Raw genomic sequence first — 13,038 nt, 5'->3', positions numbered from 1 at the left:
CTTGTTGAAAGAGTCAGGGAAGCCACTGACACAATGAACCAGGTTAAGAAACATAAATAGTGAAGGCTTTGATTCACATCATAGTAAAAATGTACAGAGCTCAATATTCTGCACATTACATTTTCCATCTTATTTAAACAATAAAACAGACTCGTTATTCTCATTTTATTAAAAAACACAAAAATATTAAGGAATTTAATAGTATTATATAGCCAGTACGGTGCCTGACTCCAAAGTCTTCTTCCTTAACTGCACCATTAGTTCCTACAGATGATAGAAATATTTTCCTATTCTTAGACTCTTAAGAAATTTTCCTTGTTATAAAACCAAATTCAACGAGGGTATATCATTTGTCTTGTAATTTATTTGAGCAGATGGGACACAATAAAAACTTACCAGGCTCAAAGTATTCCTTACACTTTTTGTTTTCTTTTTTTTTTAATGTTTCATTTATTTCTGAGAGAGAGAGAGAGAGAGACAGAGTGACCCAGGGTAGGGTCAGAGAGAGAGGGAGACACAGAATCTGAAGCAGGCTCCAGGCTCTGAGCTGGCAGTCAGCACAGAGCCCGACGCGGGGCTCGAACCCACAAACTTTGAGATCATGACCTGAGCCAAAGTCGGACGCCCAACCGACTGAGCCACCCAGGCGCCCCACTCTTTTTGTTTTCTTAATTATCACTTACTCAATTGCCTTCTCTCCCATAAGTATTTTCTACTGCACTTGATCATTTAGGCCTCTCATGTTCCCTACAGAAGTGGGTCACTTTTCTTGTTCATTAAATCTGATTATTTGTTTTCCTGATACTAAATAATATTGTATACCCAACAAGATATCAATTAGCTTCACCATCACATCCTGCTATAGCCACATAGTCATCTTTAAGGTCATCGATATGCTATTATATTCCCTCTTGTTAATGAGTCTTAAAATTGTAAAATTATTAGACATATGACTGTAAATATAAATTACCAACATCTGTAGAAAGTTTAATATATAAAGCCTGGGTGTTGGAGTCAAACAATAATGTTAATTGTAACTACAGTCCTAAAGAGCTGCATGAGTTTGGAAAGGTATTTACTTCTCTGAGTGTCAATCTCTTCACTGTGAAAGAAGAATTACTCTCATTTTACAATTATTTTGAAAAAAAAAAACTGTATGTAATGTATCAAAAATGCCTGGCTCACTCTTTGGCAGTAATAATATAAAGGTCAAACCATTTTTGACAGCTTGTCTTATGTTAAGAGTTTCATACCTTTTATCGATTTGATTTAATCCTCACAGGAATTATGAGGTAGAGACTTGTTTTAGGATGAGTATCTTCCCATTTATTCATTTTCTGAAAAAAAGGAATATGCACGCTCCATTTCTAATGCTTTTATCAAGAGCTGTGCTGTGGACTGAATTGTGTAACCCCCAAATTCATCACTGAAGATCTAACCCCCTGTGTGACTATATTTAGAGATGGGAACTTTGAGAGATACTTAAGATGCCATGAGGTCATGAGAGTAGGGTCCTCATATGGGATTAGTGGTTTTATAAGAAAAGGAAGAGAGAAAGATTGTTCTCTTTGCCACTCAAGGAGAAGGTGTCTGTTTACAGATCATAAAGAGGGCGTTCAGGTGAAGGCACCTTCTTGTTGGCACCTTGGTCTTGGACTTGTATATCTTGAGCTTGGCCTCCAGAACTCTTTGTTGTTTAAGCCACCCAGTCCATAGTTTTATTTTATAGCTGCCCAAGTAGTTTAACACAAGCTAAAATGAAGTATCTTAAATATAACTATTTAAAATAATAGTAATTATCTGATTGCATTTTAGTCTAGCAATTGAATTTCACTTATGTTCTATATATTTTTCAACACCTACATCAAATAACGATTTCCTTTTTTCTCTAATGCATTGCTAATTTCTAATAATGCCATCTAAAATAATCCCCTACTTTTTCTTCTTTTCTCAAAAGACAAAATTCTTTGCAAGCAGGGACTATCTCTTTTCAACTTTTAATCTTGTGTAATCTATAGCAACTGCTCACTAAATAGGTAATTTAACTAATATAATATGTGGACGGAAGAATATTGGGTTTTATTCCATATACTTTATACTACTTGATTATATTCGTTAGGAGAGGTGTGTATCACTTATTTTATTTTTTAATCTCATAACAAAACACTTTATGTTGTGGTATGAGCTCATTCTTATTCATATGTATATATAGAAAGAGCTTATATATATATATAGAGAGAGAGAGGGAGCATGTATATATATACATATATTCATATAGATTTATATATAGATATGTGCAGAAATATAACATGAACATACTTATATGTCAAAGATAGCACCCTAATATGTTTGTGGGTGACTTTATCTCCTTATTTATGTAGATCTTTATTCCTTCAAAATCTACTGTTTTTAATTCTATATAAAAATGATCATTAATATTCAGATTATTTTTTGAAAAATGTTAATAGTTACCATTTTAATGAAGCTGTAAAATAATAATTAGATCATAGAATTTCATCCCATAAATGCTAATCCAGATTACATCAGGTCAGCTGTCAAATTCAGTGACACTTAACTGATTCAAGTTTGTTTTAATCATATTTTATCGAGTTTAGTAGATATAAAAACTGAATGAAGCACATTGAGGATGTTTAAAATGCTTTTAGTGTTTACCAAATATTAATCTCTCATCATGTTCTACTTTTTGGGAAATAAAAAAGAGAAAAATGGCTTTCATATGTAGGCCATGCTTTAGGCTAGAAAAGACAAATCATACTGTTATTTGAGAATTACATTTAGAGTCCAGTTTGAGGTCAATGCCAATAGATATTAATTTAAATTAGTTAATCCTTTAAGAATGTATTCTCTATAGGCACGTAATCCTGCAAACCTCTGATTCAAATGCTAAGCAATTACTTTAAATAAAGCATTTTAAAAGAAATTCAATAATTAGAATACATATCCTGTTTTCACTATATAATACCTTTTTTTCTTTTCTATTTTCCTGTTTTTAATTTAAATTTTAGTTAACATACAATCCAATATTGGCTTTAGGAGCTGAATTCAGTGATTCATCATTTACATACAACACTGAGTGCTCATCACAAGTGCCTTCCATAATACTCATTACCCATCTAGCCCATCCCCCACTCACTTTCCTCCATCAACCCTCAGTTTATTCTTATTCTTTAAGAGTGTCTTGCGGTTTGTTTCCTTCTCTTCCCTTCCACCCCCCACCCCAATATGTTTATCTGTCGGAGGCCAGTTCCAGCAAGTCCAGGGGTCCCTGAAGGATGGACGGTTCTGGTGAGGGAGAGAGTGAGAGAGCCCCGAGATTCTTTCTGATCACCAGGCAGGCGTCCTGTCAGTTTTGGTGTCTTTATGTATAGGTCAAATGTTAACATGGCATCAGAAAATGGAATTTTTACAATGGATAGTTCTCTGTGATAAGATGTTTTTGGAAAATTTACAGAAACAGGTTTTACAGAAATATTCTTGCAGAACTGCCCCCATTATAGTGAGGCTGAGTAACTAAGAAAATGACAGGGTGCTCACATTTTAATAACACTAAGATTAAGTCATAAGTTTGTAGATACTCTTACCCATCCTCATCACAGCTGTCAGGGTAAGGGAAGGTGTTTGTGGAAAGTAGGCCTTAGGGAAGGGGCTGCTATACACCATCAGTTAGCAAAGGTGTATGTAGTCACTTATCTTCTGCCCTTATCTGTTCCTTCTCTCTAAGCTACGCTCTTTGTCTCTGGGCAAGATTTGATTTTCCAGATATATTCTTTATGGCACCGGAGAGCTAACCATACCTTTAAAGAGTTTAGTTCATTTCCAATACATAGAACCTCTTCGAGTGCATTTACCTTTGTGTCTAGTTTTATGATTTCTTGAATAGCTACGGCATGAGAGACATTTTTGGTTAGTTGATTTACATGTTGAGCTGTATGAACATCTTGGACTAACACAACGGTAGAAACAGAATTGTACATGTAAAGGTCAATCTTTTATGACTCGGGGTCATTAGCCTGTTCATAGCTCAAGGGAAAGTATGGAGGGAAACAGGACCTTCTGGAGACACGATGTCTGTTCCCATAATCAAAAGAAGAAGCTCCCACAATAAGTTCCTTCACAAGGTGCAATCGTCATACCAGGGCCGGAATAAGGGGACAAGTCACTCCCGATATTGATCAACAAGGTACCTTAGGGGGTCAGTGCTCAAGCAGAAATAATTGAGTGGGGGTGGATATCGGTCGTCATCTGATTGGCAAGAGACCGTGCAAACTTGCTTTAACCTCACCAGGAGTTTTCTCGACTAGTGGGCTCAGAATGGCTCCCAACATATATCTGTTTTGTTTCTTAAATTCCACATATGAGTGAAATTACATGGTATCTGTCTTCCTCTGATCGACTTATTTTGTACTTAGCATAATACATTCTAGCTCCATCTATGTCTGTTCAAACTTTCTATTTCCTCCTGTTTCAGTTTTGGTAGTTTGTGAGTTTCTAGGAATTTGTCCATTCCTTCCAAATTGTCCAGTCTGTTGGCATACAATTGTTCATATATTCTCTTGTAATGTTTGTATTTCTGTGGTGCTGGTTGTGATCTCTCCTCTTTCATTTGTGATTTTACCTATTTGGGTCCTGTCTCTTTTCTTTTTGATAAGTCTGTCTAGGGTTTTATCAATTTTGTTAATTCTTTCAAAGAACCAGCTCTGAGTTTCATGGATCTGTTGTACTGCTTTTCTTTTCCCTTCTGCTAATTTTAGGCTTTATTTGCTATTCCTTTTCAAGTTCCTTTAGGTATAAGGTTAGGCTGTAGATTTGAGAACTTTCTTCTTGAGATAGATCTGAATTGCAATACACTTTCCTCCTAGAATTGCCTTTGCTGCATCCCAAAGGTTTTGGACTGTCACATTTCATTTTCATTTGCTTCCATGTATTTTTGTAAATTTCTTTTTAATTTCTGTTTAATCCATTCAATCTTTGGTAGGATGTTTTTTAACCTCAATGTATTTCAGAGCTTTCCAATTTGTGTGTGTGTGTGTGTGTGTGGTTAGCTTCAAGTTTCATAGTATTGTGATCTGAAAATATGCAAGTAATGATCATGATCTTTTTGTACTTGTTGAGGGCTGATATTTGACCCAGTATGTGATCGACTGTGGAGAACATTCCAAGTGCACTGGAANTATTATTGTATTATTATCAATGAGTTTCTTTATATTTGTTATTAATTGATTTATATATTTGGGTGTATCAAGTTGGGGGCATAAATATTTAAAACTGTTGGATCTTGATGGATGGACCCCTTAATTATGATATAATGCCTTTCTTCAGCTTTTGTTACAGTCTTTGTTTTAAAATCTAGTTTGTTCGATATAAGTATGGCTACTTTGGCTTTCTTTTGATGCATGATAATTGGTTGTCCATCTCCACAGTTTCAATCTGCAAGTGTCTTTCAGTCTAAAATGAGTCTCCTGCAGGCACCATATAGAAAAACAATAATAATAATAATAGAACAAAATAAAAATTAAAAATTAAAAAATAAAATAAAAGAAGCTAGATCCTAAGTGTGGTTTGGTCTGGTTGTTAAGGGAGGCTTGACAGAAAAAATGAGAAAAGAGTAAAGAAAAGAGAAAAAATTAAAAGTACTAAAATAAAATTAAAATTAAATAAAAAATGAAAATTTGGCTCATTCTGTATCCAAAGAAAATAAAAACAATAGCAGCAAAAACAAAAACTAAAGCAACAGCAACAACTACAAAACGAACAAACAAAAACACCTAAATGAAGCAAGATCCAGTTTCCCCTAGAGCGGACACTTTGCAGCAGTCTATGATGAGTAGACTAAGCTAGTGGAATGGATTTGTGCTGGTCTTCTGAGGGAGGTGTCTGCTTCTCTGATTCTTGGGCCAACTTGCCCTAGTGGAGATGTGCTTGGAGGGCACAGCGAGGTAGGGCTTGGTGTAACAACTCTGTTCTCCACTTGGTGACGCTGTTTAACTTATCAGGTAGATCAATGTCGGTGGGCGAATGTGAAAATGGCACCACCTCACATTCTAGTCTCAGGAGTGGGAAGCTTGCACATTCACAGACATGTGATCTGCCACCCCTGCCCCGTGTCCCCTGCTTCGGTCAGCTCCCCACCTTCCCGCTGTCTGTGTCTGAGCTGTCCATCTGCCAGGCAGTGCCTCTCTGCAGAGTTTTATCTCAGGCACAGCTTTGTTTCAAACACCCATTCCTCAGAGACCACAGTGGTTCAGACACTTTTTGATCTATGGGGGAGTGTCTCCCTGTGCTATGGCCAGGGCTAGCTCGTCCTGGAAACACCGTAGCTCAGAGTTTATGGTAAATTGCAACATACAGCCAGCACCGGGGTTGGCTATCCTCAGCAGGTGTCTTTGTCCCCATATGGATAAACCTGGCAGCTTGATGGTGCCTGCCAAGTCTTTTGCCTGCCCAGAGACCATATCACCTTTACCAAATGGTGATATTTTATCAAGTAGAGGATTTGCTTCTTCATGTGCAACCTACAGGATCCTCAGTCCACACTGCCTACTCCTGGGGGCTTTGTCCTGCTTTCTCACCAGAGCACTGCCAGAGACTGACCTCTGAAACTTCAGAGTCTGTGCTCTGAGTTTATAAAAAAAACTGGCTATACTGAAGCCCTCTCCTTTTTCCTCCTCGATGGCTTTGAGGGAGTTTTCTTGTGCTGTCCCCTGTGTGTGTTTTCACTCTGTCTCTCTAGCTGTTCTCAGGAGTAGTGCTTTCTTGCACAAACCTGATTTGTTGCTTGCTCTCTCTCCTCCTCTGTTTTTTTCCCCTCTGAGAAAATGGCTCCCTCCCTTTTATGGTGCTGTGGGCTCTTCTCTCCCCAATCTGCCTCTCTGCACCATGAACCTGCTGCATTCTCTCCCTCAGATTATGCAGATTCCTCTGTTAATCCTCAGATGGAATTTTCCTAGGTGTTGAGAATGGTTTGACATTGATCTAGGTGTGTGAGACGGGTAAGGCAAGCCCAGGGTCCCCTTACTACCATGCCATCTTAACGCTTCTATATATTTTAAAGAATATGTAAATAAATTAAAATGTTGAGATATTTATCATACCCTTTGAGAATAATGTAAATTATAAATTCAATTTAGAGAAACAATATAGTATTTTGGATAAGAACACAAAATCTAACAAGGGTCTAACAACAAATGTCAAGTTAAGCACGTGTTAACTATGTGGCATCGAACAACTTCTCTTACTCAACTTTTGTTTTTGTTTTATTGGGCAAGTTATTTAGTTTTTCTCGAGCTCAAGTGTCATTATCTTGAAGTGGATACAGTAATGGTATTTACCTCATGAGTTACTTTAGATATTTAAATGAATTTGAATATGAAAGCAGCTAGAATAGTAGCTGGCATATAATGTGACCTAAATGCATATCCACTTCTTTATGATTATCAACCATTCACTGTTTAAATCTAAGGTTAAAAATCTTATCTTTCTCCACTTTTGTGATTTTTATGTCTGGTTTTAAATCTTCATTCTAATAATGCCAGAAATGTCCTGTTTCAGTCATTTTTTTAGAGGGTTTGCTTTGAAGGATTGGAGTCAGTGTATGATTGCTGCATGTGCTACTGAACTAACGTTTTTGATATACTTGTCAATCTCATTTGACTCTTACCAATTTCTTTGTCTTAAATATACATAAACAAAATCTGTCTTAAAGAAAAATAATGTCATCTTTACACCTCATTCCATGATGACTCTCTTCACTCGTCTTCAGTGTGCTAAGAAATACTAAAAAAGCTTTTTTCTCATAATATTTCCCAGACGTCTCTGTCCTCACCCGTAATCAATTTATTCAGCTATTCTGCATTAACAAAACATTCTATAGCATTAAACAACTTAGGGTGTCAGGACAGAAGCACCATAAACCGATTCATAACACACAAATTCAGCCTTGAAACTTACTCTTCTCTGGACATGAAATTCACTTTCCATGTGGTTCTTTTGGAAAGTTCTAACCCTTCATATATCCCTTGCTGACTCTCTTCCCAACAAACACTCCCCCCCTCCCTTTTACTTAAAGATCCCATGATGTCTCAGCTTCTTTAATAAAGACTTTCTATTTCTCTAGACATTTTAGTTGCCTCTTTCTATTCCTGCACTCAAGGTCCTTGGTCCATAAACCTATTTGAAGACATAAATATTTTATATAATTCCAATTATAACTAGATATACTTTAACAACTGCCCAACCTCACCCAAGTATATATATCAAATTATACATATGCTCTTATTCTCTATTAGCTCTCTGAGTGTCAGAATTTTGAAGTAGTTTTACTAGTTTTCTGGAAATTTAGTTGGAAAGATTGACTGAACAGAGGACTTTGATTATACTGGCATTACTTTTGCAATTGCCTTTTTTTCATTCTATAGAATAAGAGTTGACTTGACTCATATATAAGCCTAATGTTCATTTGAATGGTGCCAGGTTAGCTCAATTTCTACAAAATGCCGTGACTTTGGCACCTGACTGTACTTGGCCATCTCCACTTTCTCAGGAGTTTTCATCCCAGCCTCCCCCAGTTTGTTCCCTCTTAAGATATATCCAGATGCCTAGATGATGCATGTCTGTTTCCAGGGAGTCTAGAGCAGTATTATATTTGCTTTTCTCTTTGCATTCTTTAACATAGGCCCTGATTCAGCTAGGCATTCCTTTGCTATCCTGAAGAACCAACACTTAAGTAAAATACAAACAAATTAAAACCAAATATTGTTTTTGTTGAGCCTAGGTGGCTCAGTCAGTTGAGGATCTGACTCTTGATTTCAACTCAGGTCATGACCTTGGAGCTGTGGAATGGAGCCCCACATCATGCTGTGAACTGGGCATGGAACCTGCCTGAGATTCTTTGTCTCTCCCTCTTTCCCTCTCTCCTTCTCCCCATCTTGCATGATCTCCCTCTCTAAAATAAAACAAACAAATAAAATATTAGGACTGTTCTTCTTAGGGCTTCCTATCAAATGTTAATTTTCCTTAGGGAATAATGGATAATCATGAATGGTTGGAGAAGAATGAAATAGGTGAAAAGCAAGAAAGAAAAGTTTAATGATTAATAGGTCAAAGTATTATTTTTATACAATGATTTATGTATCTATGATCATGCCTATGCTGTGAACTCCACCAGGTTAGAAATTGTATATTTGCATATATATGTGTATATTTGCACAACTAGCACAACACTGGCTGGCTGTAGAAAGACACAAGAATACCTGCATTTGATGAATAAAGTTAATCTGCATTTATCTAATGTTATGCTTAAATACATATTCATTCTTCCATTTGAACTCTGAAACACTTGTTAAACATTTTAAAAATAAGACAGAGCTGAACTGTAAATGTAATCACAGGCCTAAAAGCCTTATGATTCAAAGACAAGGACCATCTTCGTCCAATTCTATAATAAATGAAGCTCAGTAGAAAAGCTGCTGCCTGCTGTCCTCTCTTGCATTTTCAAGAAGCCAAGAGCTTTAATTAGCCGAGCATTTGGCAGCTATTGTTCCCAATGACTGTTTTCTTTGTGATGTCTGATTGTCTTGTCCTCTCATGCTTAGCTGACAGTGACATGGTCATTGTGTCTGCACAGAGCTCCTACCACTCCTGGGACTTCCTCTGCCTATAGTTTACTCATAGGTTGTCTTCCTTCTTTCTTTGTTCTATCTTTCCATCTCTCTATCTGTCTCTCTCTGTACACACACACACACACACACCCTATTCCTCCTGTTTCTCTAAAAACTTCTGTTTGATACAAAAAATAAAATAATTATTGTAATGTAGAAAGACAGTTACATTTTAGCAATATTATATATTTTGCTGGTCTTTCAGCAAATCTGGAAACATGATCTAGAATTGGAGAGGAATTTTGAAATAATTTAGTGCAATCTCCATCTATACATTGTTACAAAGTATAATAACAAGGGTCAAATGATTCAACTGTATTATATACAATCTTCACAACAACCCAGGATAATATTACCCAAAGTTATATATGGAAGGATAAAGTCCAAAGAAGTAACTTCTACATGAGGACCTTGGTAGTAGTTGTTGAGGCAGTATCCAATTTAATGCTATTTGAATCTGAAGTCTATTGCCTTTCTATTAGTTTAGATGGCATTTGTTTAATGCAACTCCTAAATGTTGGACACTTTTGGTGATGCAAAGGTATTAAATGGCAACTCTATACATTTTTAACATCTTTGTTAGAAAGGTCTTCAAGGTCTTCCTTGTCTTGACTAGGATCTTGCCATGTTTTGCCCTCTCTAGCTATGTTTCCATGTCAGTGCCTCAAACACTTCAAGCTAGCTATTTGACCTAAAGCATTTCCCTTTACAAAAATGTTTTGTCACAAGAAACAATGTCCAGAAACTTCCCTCTGATTTGTACTGATCTCTGGCTAGCTCTCCATTGGTTTGTGGCTTCTCATTTCTAGGACCTGTGGTCAGAGGGACGGTGTAGCAACTGGGCTTTGTACAGACTCCAGAAAGATGCTTGAAGGTTTTGAGTGCTTGTTTGAGGAGAGTGGAGAACAGTAATTTAGATTATTGCCCTTCAAAAAAATGTACAGTCATCAACATTGCGTTTAGACATTGACACTTCATTTAAAAAAGGAACCTAATGACAGGGGAATTACAAAGGAAATTTAACATATATGATTTCATTGTAACAATAATTTAAAATAAGATAAATAATAAAGTTATAAAATATACTTATAATTTTCCATTCAAGTCAAATTTTCACCTTTATTTCTTACATAAAAAGAAAATCAATATTTTATATGATTTTTCTGTTATTCTTACAATTAATTTGACTGAGGTGAATATGCATATGATAAATCACACAACTGTTTGTGGAAAGTTTGACAAATGTATACACTAGTATGACCACCTCATGTCCTCATAACTGTCTGCACTTAATCTTACCCCACCCTCTGCCTGGGTAATTTTTAATCTAATTTCTATCACTGTAGATTTGTTTTGCCAGTTCCAAATATTTGCATAAATCAAACTATACAATACTCTGTGGTGTCGGCCTCCTTTCAGTCAGCAAACTATGTGAGATTCATTCATGTTGTTATATTTAGGAGTTGATTATTCCTTCTTATAACTGGGCTATATTCCTTTGTGTTAACTTACCACAATTTGTTTATTGTTTACCTCTTGATGGAATTTGAGCTGATTGCATTTAGAATATTGTGAGTGATTTTGTTATAAATAATTAGGTACAAGATTTTTTTATGGACTATGTTTATAAGTCTGCTAGGAAGATGTCTGGCAGTAAAATGACTCGTTATATAGCAACTGCCTGACTAACTTTATAATAAACCTCCAAACTGATTTTAAAAGTAGGTGTTCCATTTTTGCACTCTGATCAGCAATACAAGATGGACCAAATTGCTCCACGTCCTTGCCAACAATTTTTATTTTAACAATTTTGCATGTGTGAAATGAAAATTGCATTGAGCTTTAATTTCACTTTCTTACTCTCAAATGGCTTTGAATCCGTTATTAAGTACTTTGTTAAGGTATGATTGATATTCTCAATGCTGTGCCTATTTAATGTATATGAATTGATGAGTTTGGAGATATGCATAACTCTTTGAAACTATCACCAGAGTCTATGCCATAAACAGATTTCATCGCCTCCAAAAGTTTTCTCTCATCTTCTTTATTCATGTTTATTATTTTTGTGATAGGAATACAACATAAGATCCACCTTCTTAGTAAATTTTTAAGTGTGTTTTAATAGTATTAAATATATTATTAGCTATAGGCTCTATGCTATACTGTAGATGTCTAGGACTTGCATAAATGAAATTTTGTACCCAGTGAACATATTTTTATCTCCTTGGACATTGATTTTTCTTTTGTGAAGTGTTTGTAGAAGTCATCTGCCAGGTATTTACTGGATTATTCATCTTTTTTTCTTTAACTCAATTTCTTTATTGAGAAAGAGACCTTGCAAGCAGGGGAGGAGCAGAGAGAGGGAGAGAGAGAGAATTCCAAGCAAGTTCTGCACTGTCAGCATGGAGCCTGACACAGGGCTCAAAATCATGAGCCATGAGATCATGACCTAAAGCCTAAATCAAGAGTCACGACACTTAACTAGGCCACCCAGGTGCCTCTATTCATCTTTTCATTAGTGATATGTAGGAATCCATTATATATTCTAGACACATGTCTGTTGTCTGATATTTGCAATCTGAATATTCTCTCATCTATAGCTGGCTTTTACATTCCCTTATTGGTTATTTGAAGAGAATTTTTAAAAAAATTTTACAAAATCTAATTCATCACTTTGTTTTAATAGTGTTTTTTGTGCTGAGAATAATTTGCCTGTCCCAATTTTGCAAATATTCTTTTTCTTAGGTCTTCTTCTGGAAGTGTTTTGAATTCCACTTTTACGTTTAGGTCTATGACCAATTTAGAGTTAATTTTTGAGTATGGTGTGAAGCTAGGACTGAGGTTCTTTTATTATTATTATAAAAATCTGATTCTTTTATCACCAGTTGTTGAAGAGTACTCTTTTTGAAAAAGTATCCCTTCTCTTCTGAATTTTCTTAGCAATGTTTTGGAAAATCAATTGGCCATAGACATGTGACTCTATTTGAAGGTGTACTATTCTGTTTCATTGATCCATATCTCCTTTCACCACTCTATCACTGTCTTAATGTCTGTAGCTTTATAGTATTCAAGTTGGGTTGTGTAAATCCTTCAACTTCTTTTTCAAATTCATTTTAGCTTTTCCAGGTCCATTGAAATTTCATCTGAATTTTGTTATCGGCTTATCAGTTTCTCCAAAAATAATCCTGTATGGTTGTATAGTATCTATAAGCCAATATGTGGAGAATTTACATCTTAACACTATTGAATTTTCCAATTCACGAACATGGTATAAAAATATTCAATATCTTACCCTTAATATAATGCTATCTGATATTTTAATAGAAGTTCTGTACAATTTGAGAAACCTGTCTGCTGTTCT

Source organism: Crocuta crocuta, unplaced genomic scaffold (assembly GCF_008692635.1).
Source record: "Crocuta crocuta isolate KB4526 unplaced genomic scaffold, BGI_CrCroc_1.0 scaffold282, whole genome shotgun sequence".
In the NCBI taxonomy this organism is placed as follows: Eukaryota; Metazoa; Chordata; class Mammalia; order Carnivora; family Hyaenidae; genus Crocuta; species Crocuta crocuta.
The sequence above is the reverse complement of the archived record's forward strand: the minus strand, read 5'-3'. Positions refer to the sequence as shown.